The sequence below is a fragment of the Telopea speciosissima genome, chromosome 11 (genome assembly GCF_018873765.1).
Source record: "Telopea speciosissima isolate NSW1024214 ecotype Mountain lineage chromosome 11, Tspe_v1, whole genome shotgun sequence".
Classification (NCBI taxonomy): domain Eukaryota; kingdom Viridiplantae; phylum Streptophyta; class Magnoliopsida; order Proteales; family Proteaceae; genus Telopea; species Telopea speciosissima.
In genome coordinates, this window is record NC_057926.1 from 32994770 (window position 1) to 33010553 (window position 15784).

The 15784-nt window shown below is 46.9% G+C and overlaps 1 protein-coding gene across 3 annotated transcripts in view; it reads left to right on the forward strand.

The window, feature by feature from the left end:
* Nucleotides 1-14795, forward strand: part of LOC122646450 (folylpolyglutamate synthase) — a 40198-nt gene extending 25403 nt beyond the window's left edge. For 2 of the 3 annotated variants that reach the window (XM_043840007.1, XM_043840008.1), the window contains one exon: nucleotides 14783-14794. The gene's annotated coding sequence lies outside the window, so the exon portion shown is untranslated. Of the gene's footprint in view, nucleotides 1-14782 lie in introns of all 3 variants that reach the window. The other variant, XM_043840009.1, reaches the window with a different exon arrangement.
* Nucleotides 14796-15784: the final 989 nt, after the last annotated feature.

The window sequence follows — 15784 nt, forward strand, 5'->3', positions numbered from 1 at the left end:
AATTCTAATAGAATGTGGAGAAAGGGAAAGAGGAATTCTAGATAAAATTCAGTAAGCTTTAGTTTCGGTTAGGTACAAATTCAGTACGGTATAGGGAATTCAATACGATATCAGTACATACCAATGGTTTTGTCTTAGAAACCAATAGCATACCGTATCGAGAGATTATATTTCCCCATACTGAAATCGTATTGAATTTATACTGGTACGGTTTTATATGGTCGATTTTAGTTTTGGTATTCGGTTTCGGTTCCAAATTGACACCCTCGTCAAGACTTTGAACCAACACATTAAATGTAAAAACATAAAGAATCTGTGTTTTTTGCGACTCCTGCACTCTACTAATTAGGTACCAACAACCATGGTTTGAGGTATTGTTATGTATCATCCGTTTTGCTAATCACCGATTCCGATACAATATTGATACCATATTGGTGACACAGACCTAACAAAAAAACAAAAAAAAATTATTGGTGACACAGTACGAACAAAGGGTAAAATAGTAATAAATTCTATTTTTTAAAGGGAAATCATAGGCAAATTTATTTGATACAATAGATCAATGCCGATACCGTATCGATATCGTATCAATTTTGCAGGTGATTGATACCGATCCGATACCGTACACTAACTAAAACCATAGAGCAAACTACAGAGATTATTTGAAGGAGAGACAGAGAGAGAGAGAGAGTTAATTGGTTCTTATCTCCATATTCCATGAGTTAGACCGTTTTTGTGCTTTGTCCTCTTTGGAAAAACCCTAAAATTAAATTTTTTTATTATAACCTTTCTAAAAAAGAAAAAATTCTGTACATAAAACCACCCCCCCCCCCCCCCCCCCTCCATGAGTTAGACACGTATTGCCAACTCTCAAAAACTAAAGCAGGATTTGTGATAGATTGAAATGGCAAAATCATCCAAAACTTCATTTGCTGTTTTCTACCTTGTTTCTCTGCTTCTCTTCATCACAATCATGGGTAAGTATCTCATCCTTTTTCCTCTCAATTTGATCATTTTCTTTTTCTTGGCCGAACTAGGATTGACCTTTTCTTCTACTCAAATTTATAGAAAAAAATCTGATCGTTTATTCAAAATGCTCTGCAACTTGGGTTCAGGAATCTGATCGTTTATTCGGATTCAAAATCGGTTATGGATGGCATAAATGAGGCAACATCTTCTCACCCAACAGAACTTCGTCCATAACGATGCTAGAGGTCATACTTACCATAGGATGTAAATCCCCCCCTTTTCTATATTATAATTAATTCTTTTCCTTTTTTCAAAAAAAAAATAAAATTTATAGAAAAAATGGTAACATGGATGGGATTTTTAATTTCATGGTAATTTCACGTGCTCCTATATGTTTTGGATGCTAGGCCCTCGTCGACCGGATCGAGATCCTCTCCAGCGCACATTGTGCGACTAGGGGGCTTCAATCCACACCACTGCATACATCCCAGTGCAATGGCGTGTGGATCGAGGCCTCCCCAGCCAGACGATGTGCGCTGGACATCGTCCCGCGCGGGAGAGGATCTCAATCCTCGTCGACCACAGTGTTCTTTATCTTTCCTCTTTGATCTGTTTTTTTTTTTTCCGTGGGAGTGCTTATAAATGGTCTCACGTCCCATATGTTCGAGCACTAACAGCCACCGTCAGCGTTTTAAAACATAGAATCGGGATTCAAATCGGTCCCAAGCAACATAGAATCAGCCCTTAGATCTAAAAACTCAGTGATTTTAGGGTTTCTTAGCATGAATCGGCCGTATCAGATTGGCTATAATCGAGAATCAAATCAATCCGAAAGACCCTAGAATCAGTTTTTAGATCTGAAAACTTGGCGATTGTAGCTTTTCTTAACATGAAACAGCCGTATCAGATCGACCAGAATTTGGATCGCTCACATCCGATTCCTATCTGAATCAGCCAATTCACTTATCCAATTCCCGATTCTTGAAACCGTGCCACTATTGAGGGGTCCTACCACAGAGATTTGGTGATCCAAACATTACAATTTGGATCCTCTACTGCCAAGCTGCCCGGCAGGACCATGTTGCCCAGACACGGTGTAGTGCATAATGTCCACCTTCCCCCTGCCCAAACGCCTTGCCCAAGTGCATAATTATTCATCCATGTCAAATTTAGAATCCAAATTCAATCAATATCACACTTGTTTTAGAAATTTTCGTTGTATTTTGAGTCATTAACTTGTTTTAAACATTTTCAAAAACAAATTTAAAATTTTCAAAGCTTTATTTGTTATTTGTTATGTGATCATGGCCATTAAAGCTTTCTTAGATCTTTTATAATAAGAATAATTAATATGAACCATTTTTGCTTCATCAATGCAGGACTTGAGACCATAGAGGATGAAATTGTATCGGTGGGAACATGCACTTCCGACGAATATTGCAACAAGTCTTGCATTTTGTTTGGCTTTGACCCATACTTTTATTTATGTAAATCCATACCCGGATTCAAAGATATTGGAATTTGTCTTTGCAAGAAAAAGATTAGCTAGGGAAAGAATTCTGAAATCCTTTTTTTTTTTTTTTGGTAAAAATAATTCTGAAATCTAAATGTCTTCCTCTTTCTCCTTTGTTTGAAGGTGTTTTAGAGCCTGATGTGAGTACAACATATCCCTTTCTGTGAAATATTTTTACTTCGATCTAAGGCATTGATTTGTGGGCTTTAATATATTGAAGGACGTGTTTGGTGCGTTGGTCAAGTGCTCATTTGCTGAATGTTTGGTTACGGGTTCAAATCCTGGAAACAACCTCTCCGAAAACAGGGGTAAGGTTGCATACATTTGACCTCCTTAGAACCTGCTAAACACGAGAACCTTGTGCATTGAGTACGACCTATCACATGAGAGAACCCATCCCAATTTCCCAATGTCAAGTTGAGGGGTGAACTGCTTTAGGGGTGGTTGGCATATTATCATCATTTACTAGATCGGAAGAAGCTATTGTTAGTTCTCAACCCTTTATCCAAGTTGAAGGGTGAACTGTAAGCTGATGTGGCCTACATTGCCATGCATATGGCCATATCAGAGTAGGGGACGATTAACGATATTATCAATGAAGTTGTAATTTTCTCAACTTCCAGATGATTGGAGTGAGGGAGATTTCAAAATTCCTTTGTACTAGTCCCTAGCATCATAATAAAAAAAAAAGGAGTTACACAATAGAAACCTCTTTGTCTAAGAGACCTTGGAGTAGGGTTTCAAATATTGGTGAATTGAATCGGGAATCGGTCGGTACCAACCAATTCCGATTTCTGTCTTTCTATATCTGAATATGCACTCCAAGATTCACTTGATTGCTACTATTCCAAACCGATTCTAAGATTCTATGGACTGATTCGAGTTCAATTTGAATCGGAAATGGAATCGACAGGAACCGATTCTATCACCAATTCCTGGTTTTTTTTTTTCTTTCTTTATTCGTATATGCATCCTACGTTACGTATTTTGACAACATAGAGGTTAGTATTAATAAATACTTACATATTTTAACAGCCCTTTCCTCACCAACCCTGCCACTGCAGCTGAGATCTGGTGCATGGTGGAAGCTTAGGATAAAATTCTGTAATCACCTTAAAGATTTGCACAAGGCCATCAAACTTTGTGAAGAAATACTGGTACTTCTGATTGTCCAAACTTTGAGGAATTTACCACAAAATTGCAAATGCTTGACAAAAGAAGAAGAGATGGAAGATAACTATTTCCAACTACTTGAGACACAAGAAGCAGAATATAGAAGGCTATACTATCGGATCAATGATTCAAAATAACTGTGCTTTTGGTTGTTGACTTATATCTTGCAGTTTCTGGTTGGAATTTAGGAGATAATCACTATGACGACGACTAAAAAGATCTTACCAAGGTCGTCAGAGGGATCCTAATTGAACCCTGGAGAGAATGTTTGGGTGAACGTTGAGTATTGACATCTTGATGACCCATGATATTTATGGGCTTGGAACGATTGGGATCTTCAAAAGAGAGTTTGACAAGAATTCAGAGGTATAACTTAGTATTAATTGATTATTGTTTAATCGAGTACATGAATTCTTGCTAAAAGCAAAGTACTTAAAGACTTCTAACTAATCGTTAGTTCTTGCTCAAAGCAAAGTACTTGTTCCTTTTACTCCTTCCTCTTCTTTTTTTTTCATAGGGGTATAAGCAATTGTTGTGTCAAGAAATCGCTCAACGGTCCTTCGAGTGCCATAACCTGCAAAAGACCCTGGTTGACAAAGGAGAACCGGTGTGGCTCTGGCCTAGGACTCTCTGATGCCTAAGTTAGATCTCTTTGAGCAAACAGATGAATAGTAGTAATCAAGATAAGTTAAGATGTCCCCTGATGGGGTTGACTACCTTTCCTTTTATAGTAGAGTATGGCGGCGTGGAGAGTCCCAATTTGATGGCGAGTAATCCATGTAGTGGATAGAGACCCTGGATAGCAGGGCTCTTCCTTGGTTGGTCGTCTCCCTGCGGGAGGGAGTGTCCTAGTGGTGCTAGGATTCTTAATAAATAGATATCCGCGTGTGCGGTGATAGCTCCTTCGGTGTTTGAGTCCATCTAGGCGACGTGACTTCTAGGCGGTGGCCTAAAGTCCTGGAGGTGGCGTATTTCTATAGTTATGACTGGATCACAAGCTAGGTGTCTCGACGTCCGCGTAGGTCATGTCTGGGGGTCGCGCCTATGAGGCCGCACCCGTGGAGAGGTCATGCCCATGGTGAGGAGGCCGTGCCCGAGGAGAGAGGTCGCGTCCGGAGAGTGAGGCCATGCCTGAGGAGTGAGGCTGCACCCGAGGGGGTCGCACCTGTGGGTGAGGCCGCGCCCGTGGGGGTCGCGGCTGTGGGTGCGGTCGCGCCTACAAGTGAGGCCGCGCCTATGGGTGAGGCCGCGCCCGTGATCTTCCTTGAGGCCTGCATCCGAGATGGTTCTCCCCTGCTTCTGGAACGGGTTACTTCGTGGACCGGGACATGTGGCAGCCTCTGATTGGTTTGTATAATCTTGGATGTATCATTTGCCCCCACTCTCTTGGAACAGAATGTCCAAGAGAGTAATGCTTTTATGTAGTGAAGGGTCCGTTGTGAACGAGCTTCTCTTGAGGGGCTTACATGTAAATCTTCTAGTAAGGTGGGAGAGGTTGTAGGTTCGAACCTCTCCTACACTCTTTTCTTCTTCTTTTTTGTGTGTAGACATATATATCTCCTTCCTTCTCTCTTCTTTTTCACTTTTCACTTCTTACTTTTTCTCATAATCTCTCTCTTACTTTTTGTCTCTCACTTTTTTGAAGTCTTGTCTCTTCCTTGCACTTGTTTGTCCTTTGTCCTTTTGGTGCCCATCATGTGTTTGTCTTTAAGCAATATAGATTAGTGTGACCTTTTTGTTGGCTTTTTCTCCTTTGGTCCTTGGCCCTAGTGCATGCATAGTGCTTGCTTGGTGCCTTGCTTGTGGTCACACCCATCGTGGGATTGTGCTCATTCGTTCAAGGTTTCGCCCTGTCCAAGTCTGATCTTACCCAACCTGGTTCGGGTTTGGGTCATGCCCGCGGTCGCGCCCGTGCCTACACAGGAGGCTACGCCCATCAATGCCCGTTCGAGAGGTCGCCCCTGTGAGGCAAGTGGCCGCACCTGGGGTTGCGCTAGAGGTCGAGCATGTGTCCTCATTGGAGGCCGCACCCGTTCAAGGCCGCGCCTGTTTGAAGCTACGCCCGCTTGAGGTCTCGTCCGTCCATCCTTTTGAGGTGCAAAATTCTCTCTCTTCTTTTTTTATTTTTATTTTTTATGTGCCCTCCGTGAATTACCTCTCATGAATTTGTTGGTTAACCTTTGCAGCTGGTCTTCGTCCTTCTAGTGTCAGCTTCTTGTCTTCAGGGGGGATCACTTTCTGAGTAAGTAATCTACCCTAGTGTTGTTCATGTTATCTTCTAGTGACTCTGACCCTGCTATGATCGTGGTTGGATCCTCGGGGGAGCCTTCCTCTGGGTCACCTTCTTTAGTAGATACCCCATCTTCAGTGCCTTCCCCTAGTGCTAGTGATGGGGAAGTGGGACCTTCTAGCACCCTCAGCCCTAGTAGAGGTCTTAGGTCTTCTGGGGTGGCGCCTACTGCTGCTGGCCCCGCTAGTAGGTCGGGTCATGTTACCAGTCTCCTGATCCCTTCAGATTTGGTCTCCCTTCTCTAGGAGTACCACGTTCCTTCAGACGTTGTGTTGTGTACTCCTGGATCCAATGACTATGCCTTCTCTCATCGGGCGGACGAGATCTGTCTTTATCGCACTTTCTTTCGCCAGGGTCTTCGCTTTCCTATTCCCCATTTTGTCAAGTTAGTGTTAAAGCACTAGCACCTCACCCCTGGGCAGGTATTGCCCAATTCTTGGAGGGTTATTCTAGGCATTTATGTGTACTTTGCCCGTATAGGGCGTGCTGCCACTGTTCCCCTATTCTTGTATTTTTACCTGTTGAAGAAGGGGGACGGTGGATGTTACCACTTCGCTCGTCGCATCCTCAAGGGACCTTATGCCACTTTGGAGCTCCTGGAGGGGATCACTAGTGCAGTGAAGTATTGGAGGGATCACTTCTTTTTTGCTATGGTCCCCCGATGCTCACTGCGGTCCACCTAGGAGGTTATCGACCTCAAGAGGGTCAACCACGGCCATGAGTTGAGTGATTCTGAGGGCAACTCCCTTAAGCAATGTCTGGGACATGATCCATTCAACGTCAGGGAGCTGGTCTCGGAGGCCTTCCTATTCCTTTGGAAGCTGAGTCCCGGTAAGACTATTGTCCTTTGTATTTGATCTTTTATGTTTGTCTCCTTCTCTTAGTGCCTTGGTTGTTGCCTTTATCTAACGTCTTCATTGGACATTGTTGTGCAGTGGATCTTCGATTATTAATGTCTTTAGCGACAACCTGCAGAAGAGAGCCGCCCAGGGTGGTTCATCTTCTGGTAGGAAGGCTTCTGCAACCTCCAGACCTTCCTCCACTACAGCCGCTGGTGCTAAGTGGAAAGGGGGTCCTGGTGCGCCTAGTGCTATGAGGAGTGGTCCGCAGGTTATCCTCCCGAAACCACGGCCGACTGTTGATGCTCCAAGCTCTTCCCTTCCCCCTCCTATTGTCGCGTAGGGAGTGGCCTCTTCCTTCGGCATGTCTGTAAATCTATCGCCTCCATCGACTGCTGTAATGCCAACCTCGTCCATTCTGGTTCTCCCCTGGGAGCTTCAGGAGGGTGCGGCCTTGACATGCTCAGGTGTGCCTCGGGAGTGGTTGGATCTGGGGAGGCTTCTTGCTGAGCATGCGGCCTTTCAAGGGATGAGTGACTCAGTTCTAGTGCACTCTCTTTATCAGGACTTGGCTTTCATGAGTCATAGTTCTCCATTTTTTTTTGTCTTCAGTATTATTGCGTGATTGGCTTCTAATGCTCTTGTTGTTCACAGGTTCAGCATCGTACTATTGAGGTGGTACTTCGTCTCGAGCAGAGAGCGTTCCAAGAGATCTTGCAGACTCGTAAGGTACGTGGCATGGAGAGGGAGCTCTAGGAGCATCGGGTCGCCCGAGAGGAGGCCACTGTTTGGGTGAGGAGGCTGGTTGAGGAGCTTAAAGCCATGTATTCTCGATGTGGGATTGTGGAGGCTGAGAGTTTGGCTCAGATTCGTGTCTTGGAGGCAGAGCTTCAAGATCTGAGGCAGAGTCGTGAGGTGGAGTTGTCTGAGGCCGGCAAGCGTGCTGTGGAGGAGTTTTAGAAAGCTTCAGGGGTTACAGATTAGTTCTATAGAGAGAACCAGGGGATATACGATGCGGGGATCCATGATTTGGCCGCATACGTTCTGGAGAAGACCCCTAGGTATGATTTCTCATAGTTCGCGAGTATTGCGGCTTTGACCTCAGTGGCTGCTGCGTCTTCTGATGTTCCCGCGGGAGGGAGCACTGTGGTGCCTGAGGAGGGCGTCATTTGACCTAACGAGGGCATAATTCCTGCTGAGGAGGGTGTGGCACGCCCACCCGAGGCTGAGATGGCTTCTCCTCTCAAGGAGGATACGACTCCCCCAGGGGAGGTTTCTTGACTTTTGCTTGTGTGGTGCTTTTGGAACTTGTGAAATTTTGAACTCTGATTTGGAATTACATTGAACTCTCTTTGGATTGTATGTACTTAACTTTTTACCTCCTTCAATGTGGGTGTTGCATGTATGTGATCTTCATTGTTTTGATGATTCTCTTACTTTTGCAACCCCCAGTGGTCTGCAGTCCTTAGTGGTGTTACATCTTCTATGGACCTTGGTGGCCAATAGGCCTTGGTGGTCAACGGACCTTAGTGGCCAACGGGCCTTAGTGGCATAACGTGGTCAATGGACCTCGGTGACCAACGGGCCTTGGTGGCATAATGCCTTGGTGGTCAACGGGCTTGGTGTCATAACGCCTTGGTGGTCAACGGACCTTAGTGGCCAATGGGCCTTTGTGGCATAATACCTTGGTGGTCAACGGACCTTGGTGGCCAACGGACCTTGGTGGTAGTGATTCGATTGAGTAGTAGAAGAAGACGCGTATTTTCGAAACCAACTCTTTACTTTGAATTAAAATTTTTCAAATTATCATTGAAATAGTGATCCTTGAAACAGTGATGCCATCTATTGGTACTGCTACTACTACTGTTACCACTACCACTACTGCTACTATTTTACTGCTAGTGCTGTCGGTGCCGCTGCTGCTTCTACTGGAAGTACTTCTTCAGGTGTTCTGAGTTCCAGGTACGGTCTACCTTCTTGCCTCCCAAAGTTTTCAAGCGGTATGTCCCTATATGTATCTGCTTGGAAACTATGTAAGGTCCTTCCCAATTTGCTGATAGCTTCCCTTCCTTCTGTGGTTGCGATGCACTTTCCCTCCTTAGGAATAGGTCCCCCTGGTGGAATAATCGTTCTCACACCTTGGCATTGTAGTACTTAGTTGTGCGCTACTGGTATGCCACGTTTTTCAATAGTGCCTTCTCTCGCACCTCATCTAGGAAGTCCAGGTTTGCTCGCAGTCCATCGGTGTAGGTTCTCTCATTGAAGTGCAATACTCTGTGGGACATGGCAATGACCTCTACTGGTGCTAGTGCCTCTGTGCCATATGCTAGGCGGAATGGGCTTTCTCCTGTGGGTGTCCTTACTGTGGTGCGATATGCCCACAGGACACTTAATAGTTCCTCAACTCACTACCCTTTGGCTCCTTTCAGTCTTTTCTTTATTCCATCTAGTAGTGTTCTGTTTGTCACCTCCACCTGACCATTGGCCTGTGGGTATGCTACCGAAACCGATCGATAGTCAATGTTGTAGCTCTGACAAAAGGCTCTGAACTTGGGGTTGTTGAACTGCTTTCCATTGTCCAAGACGATTATCTTTGGTACCCCAAACCTGTATATGATGTCATCACGGACGAACTTCTCCATTTCATTCTCTGTGATCTTGGCCAATGGCTTGGCTTCTACCCACTTGGTGAAGTAGTCTATGGCGACCACCAAGTACTTGCAGTTGCCAGATGCTGCTGTGAAGTTTCCCAAGATGCCCACCCCCCACATAGCAAAGGAAATGGGGTTAAGGATAGATGTCAGCTTGGTGGCGGGTAGATGGGGTACTGGGGCGAACAACTGACATTGCTCGCAGGCCTTGACGTACCGTATTGCTTCCTCTTACATTCTTGGCCAGTAGAGCCCCTGACGGAGGATTTTATAGGCTAGGGCTCTTCCTCCCATATGGCTTCCACAGATCCCTTCATGTACCTCTGCCAGGGCATACCGGCTCCCTTGGGTCCTAGGCACCGAAGTAGTGGTGTTGTTGTCGCCCTCTTGTATAGTACTCCGTCCAGGGCAGTGTACTTTGTAGCTCTCATCCTCATCTTCCTTGCTTCGACCTTGTCTTCTGGTAAGACATCATTCTGTAGGTAGTTTAGTATGGGATCCATCCAACTAGGCCCCTCTTCAATCACATTGACCTGCTTTTTCTGGTATGTTGGCTCATGTAGTATTTCGACGTAGATGGCACTGTCCAGGTTGTGCAGCTCATTGTTGACTAGCCTAGATAGGGCGTCGGCGGTGGTGTTCTCGATCCTGAGAACTCGAACCATCTCAAACTTCACGAAACCCTCGATCAATTCATGAGCACGTGCTACATATGACGCCATTCGCTCAACCTTCGCCTCATACTCTCCATTCACCTGATTTACCACTAGCTGGGAGTCACTCCGGATGGATAGGTGTGTGACTTAAATGGCTTTAGCCACCCGGAGTCTAGCTAGTAGTGCTTCGTACTCTGCTTCGTTGTTAGATGCTGGGAAGGTGAAGCGGAGAGTGTACTGGATTCGAAATCTTTAGGGGCTGGTGAGTATGAAGCCAGCCTCGCTTCCTGTGGTGTTACTCGAACCATCCACGAACATCTCTAACGATCCTGGATTACGCTCTTTTGGTTTCTCTGCTTCTGGCTCTGTCTCTGGTAAGGTGCATTCAATGACGAACAAGGCTTGGCCTTTGATGGCAGTCTTGGGTTGGAACCTGATGTCATGCTCACTCAACTCTACTACTCAGGCTATCAATCTTCCGGAGACATCTGGCTTGTGGAGTACCTTCTTCAGCGGAAGGTCAGTGAGGACTATGATGGTATGGGCTTGGAAGTATATATGGTCGTAGCTTCCTAGCCGTGATCACCAATGCATAAACTACTTTCTCGATCCGGGTGTACTTGATTTCTGCATCAATCAACACATGGCTGACATAGTAGATGGGCCTATGTATCTTACCCTCTTCCTTTACTAGCACTGCGCTGACCGCGATGGGGGTCGCTGTCAAGTAGATCTGCAGTTCTTCATTGGGTTCTGGTCGCCCTAGCAATGGTGGACTCCTGAGGTATTCCTTCAACTCATCAAATGCCTTCTGGCACACCTCCATCCATGCAAAATCTTTAGGATTTTGGAGGTTCTTCAACGTCCTGAAGAACGGCAGGCACTTGTCTCCTGACCGTGACACGAACTGGAAAGGGCAATAATCCTTCCATTCAACCTCTGTACTTCTCTGACTGTCCGAGGTGGTGCCATCTCTTGGATGGCCTTAATCTTGGATGGGTTGACTTCTATTCCCCGTACTGAGACCATGAACCCCAGGAATTTCCCTAATGTAACTTCGAAGGCACACTTTACAGGGTTTAGTTTCATCTGGTTCCTTCTCAGCACGGTGAACAGTTCTTCCAGGTCGGCCAGGTGTTGATGGGCTTGGACGCTTTTCACAAGCATGTCATCCACGTACACCTTCATATTGTGCCCAATCTGTTCCTCGAACATCTTATTGACCATCCTCTGATAGGTGGCCCCTGCATTCTTTAGTCCGAACGGTATGACACGGTAGTAGTAGTTCTTGTCTGTTCGAAACGTGATGTAAGATTCATCGTCCTCATGCGTGAGGATCTAGTTGTAACCCGAGTAGGCATCCCTGAAACTCAGCATCTCATGTCTGGCGGTAGCATCGATCAGCAAATCAATCCTGGGCAGTGGGTACTCGTCCTTTGGATATGCCTTGTTCAAGTCAGTATAGTCGACGCACATTCTCCACTTCCCATTGGGTTTGAGCACCATGACCATGTTCGCAAGCCAGGTAGGTAATTTCTCTTCTCTGATGAATCCTGCTCTGCTCAACCTCTTGACCTCTTCCTTGATAGCTTCTTGTCGGGTGAGGCCGAAGTTCTACCATTTCTGCTAGATGGGCTTCCTGGTTAGGTCTACATACAGCCTGTGCTCTGCTATGGATCTGGGTATGCCTGGCATGTCATCGGTCGACCATGCGAAGACATCCATTTTGGCTTGGAGGAGGTGTCCCAGTTCTTCTTTCTATTCATCGCTCAACAGTGAGCCTAATCGTACAACCTTGGAAGGGTCGTCCTTGTTGAGCGGCCATGGGATGAGATCTTCCACTGGCTTTCCTCTTCTCTCTGTTAGTTCATCTCTCTGGTCACTGACCAGGTTCTCCATGCACAGTGCCATCCTCCGTGTGTTGCCATTGGTCTTCTTCATGAAGGTGGCGTAGCATTCTCTGGCCTTCTTCTGATCGCCTCGGACTTCACCCACTCCGTTGTCAGTGGGGAACTTCATCTTTAGGTGGAGTGGTGATACGACACCTCCAAGGGCTATCAGAGACGGTCGCCCTAAGAGGCTGTTGAATGACACCACAGACCTGACGACCATAAAGTTCACCATGATGGTTACCTGTCGAGGATGCTCTCCAAAGGTGACGGGTAGCTCTATAGTGCCCCTGATGGAGGCGGTGGCACCTGAGAACCCATGGAGGTAAGCGGGCTCTGGCTTAAGTTGATCGTCTCCAAATCCGAACTTGAGGTAGGCTTCCAGTAAGAGCACATCCACGGACACCCCTGTATCTATCAACACCCTGTGCACAGGTCAGTTGGCTAACTCCACCTATACCTACAGGGCATCCTCATGTGGAAAGCTCACACCTTCCAAGTCCTCATCCGAGAAGGAGATCACCATCTCGGTCTTTGCTATCTTACTTGGCTTCTCTGCCACTCCCACGAACCTGACATGGGCTTTGACCTTCCTGGTTGATTTTTGCCCTGGTCCTCCATGTATGGTGAGGATGGGGGCTCCCTTGGTGTCGCTGGGCTCCAGCGCATCTCTTCTTTCGTCAGTGCGGTCTCTCTCTCTATCTCGGTCTGCTCTCCTTTCTTCCCTTCTTGGTTCTTCTCTTTCTCGATCACGACCTCTGTCTCCCTGGCCTGAACTGCCATCACGTCTCCCTTTCATGTATTTGTTCAAACTCCCTGCTCTCACAAGGCCTTCTATCTCCCTCTTCAGTTAGTAGCAGCCTTCTTTGTCGTGCTCATAGTCCTTATGGAAAAGACAGTACTTATTTAGGTTGCACTTCTCAGGTCCTACTAACATGGGTTGTGGCCATCGAATTAGGTCACGGTCCTGGATCTGCATAAGGATTTGGGACCTGGTGGTGTTCAGCGATGTGAACTCTGGACTGCCTGCTCTCTCACTCCTCTCTGGGTAGCGGTCACTTCTTCCTGACGAGTGATCAACCTTCTCCTACCGAAACTCGGTCCTCGACCTCTTATTATCTTTACGATCCTCTGGTGCTGACCTCTTGTTGTCCTGTGGTTTGGCTTCGATCGCCTTCTGTCGAGCTTGCACTATCTCGACCATGTTAGCAAACTCGTTGCATCGCTCTAGTAGCTCTTTCATAGTCCTCATTTCATGACGTGCCAGGTCCTTGATCAATTCCATGTCTCGAATGCCCCCATCCAAGGCAGCATGCTGGGTCTGGTCGTCTAGGTCTTTGACTTCTAAGGACTCCTTGGTGAACCTGCTGACATACTCCCTGAGGTACTCCCCAGGGTTTTGTATCACATTCAGTAGATTGACCATGGTCTTCTTCTGCTTGACGTTGCTTTGGAAGCGGGTCATGAACTATTCGCATAGCTCTGCAAATGACCCAATCGACCGTGGTCACAGCCTGGAAAACCATGAGGTCACTGCACCCTTGAGGGATGCAGGGAATGCTCGACAAGATACCACATCCGATCCACCATAGAGGGTCATCATTCCGTTGAAATAGTTGATGCGGTCATTAGGGTCAGTGGTACCACTATAGAGTTCAAAGGTGGGTAGCCTGAACCTAGACGGGAGTGGGGCTGACATGATCTCTTCTGAGAAGGGGTGTTGTCCAGGGATTGAGTGTGTCTCACCCTTGGTCTGCTTCTTTAACCCTTCCAGCTTCTCATCCAACTCTCGGAGCCTCTTGTCTAGCTCTTCATCCGGTGTTTGTCCTTCACGTCTGATTGATCGCTCGCTGCGAGCTCGTTTGCATCCTCTCCTGGAAGTCCCTTTACGTCTCTACTGTTGGTGAGAGGGTGAAGGGTCACGTTGTGACGAATCTTGTCTTGACCGCGAGGGGCTTGCTTCACGGTAAGTCCGACTTTGCCCTGGTACATGACTTCCTCCTAGTCGACCATCAAACATTGACCTCCGGATGGACCCTTTAGGGTTAGGTACTACAGATCAGTGTGAAGGTGTTCTCCTCTGATTCGACCTTACTAGAGGATCTGCCGATCTCCCCCTAGGTTGGGAAGGCTCTCCCCGCTGCCTGGTGTACCTCTCTGATCTGTCACCCCTGGGAGGGGACCTCTTGGAGCTCTATTCCCATCAAGGATCCGTCCTACGACTGTGTGATGCTACACGAGGCCTCAGGTAGTCACGAAAGAGTCATTGATCCTTGAGGATCTATCGCTGTAGGTCATTGATCTGACCCATAGTTCCTGGGGCATTGAGGTCAGGTACCACCTCCACCACCACTTCGTTGTTGGGTTCAACCACCGCAACTTGATCATCGTCTGGGATCTCTCTCTCCAGAGAGACATGGTCCTGGTCATTGGCTCTACGACGTGAACTCTCTGGAGGAGGTGATCCATTCCCCTCCCTCAGGGCATTGTTGGTGGAGGGAGCGGTCTTTTTGCCTCGTGGTGCCATGGTTGAACAGTTATGCAAATAAGCTAGTAAAGGTACTGGCTAGCGTCGTTCCCACAGACGGCGCCAATCTGCTGCGTCAAGAAATCGCTCAGCGGTCCTTCGGGTGTCATAACCTATGAAAGACCCTGGGTGACAAAGGAAAACTGGTGTGGTTTCGACCTAGGACTCTCCGATGCCTAAGTTAGATCTCTCTGAGCAAACAGATGAATAGTAGTATTCAAGATAAGTTAAGATGTTCCCTGATGGGGTTGAGTACCTTTCCTTTTATAATAGAGTATGGCGGTGTGGAGAGTCCCAGTTTGATGGCGAGTAATCCATGTAGTGGATAGAGACCCTGGATAGCAGGGCTCTTCCTTGGTTGGCCGTCTCCCTGCGGGAGGGAGTGTCCCAGTGGTGTTGGGATTCTTAATAGATAGATATCCGCGTGTGCGGTGATAGCTCCTTTGGTGTTTGAGTCCGTCTGGGCGACGTGACTTCTAGGCGGTGGCCTAGAGTCCTGGAGGTGGCGTATGTCTATAGTGATGACTGGATCACAAGCTAGGTGTCTCGACATCCGCGTAGGTCATGTCTGGGGGTTGTGCCTATGAGGCCGCATCTGTGGATCATGCCCGTGGTGAGGAGGCCACACCCGAGGAGAGAGGTCGCGTCCGATGAGTGAGGCCGCGCCCGTGGGAGAGGCCGCACCCGAGGGGGTCGCACCTGCTGGTGAGGCCGTGCCCTTGGGGGTCGCGGCTGTGCCGCTGTGGGTACGGTCACTCCTACGGGTGAGGCCGCGCCTGTGGGTGAGGCTGCGCCCGTGATCTTCCTTGAAGCCTGCGTCTGAGCTGGTTCTCCCCTGCTTCTGGAATGGGTTACTTCGTGGATCGGGACACGTGGCAGCCTCTGATTGGTTCGTATAATCTTGGATGTATCAGCAATAATTTCCAAATCATTTGCAGTCAAGTTGATATTATAAATCGTGCTATTTTACAATTGATTATTTCTTTCTTTGAATTCTCGCATGTTCAGAAATTGAGGGTTTGGGAAGGTGATAAGATTGTAATTTTCCTAATTATTATATATTCATAAGTGATGATCGTGCCAATCGTAATGTGGACATCTTGAGGGATTTCTACGAGGAGCTACAATCATCAAGTATTTATACGATTTCAAAGATCTTGGTAATGTTAAGGTGTGTTTCTGTCTTCCTGATTTGATTTGTTACCAGTCTTTCCCACTAGAAAATTTTATAATTCTCAGCACATGTCTTAAATCTTGCAGGCTAACCCCAATTATAA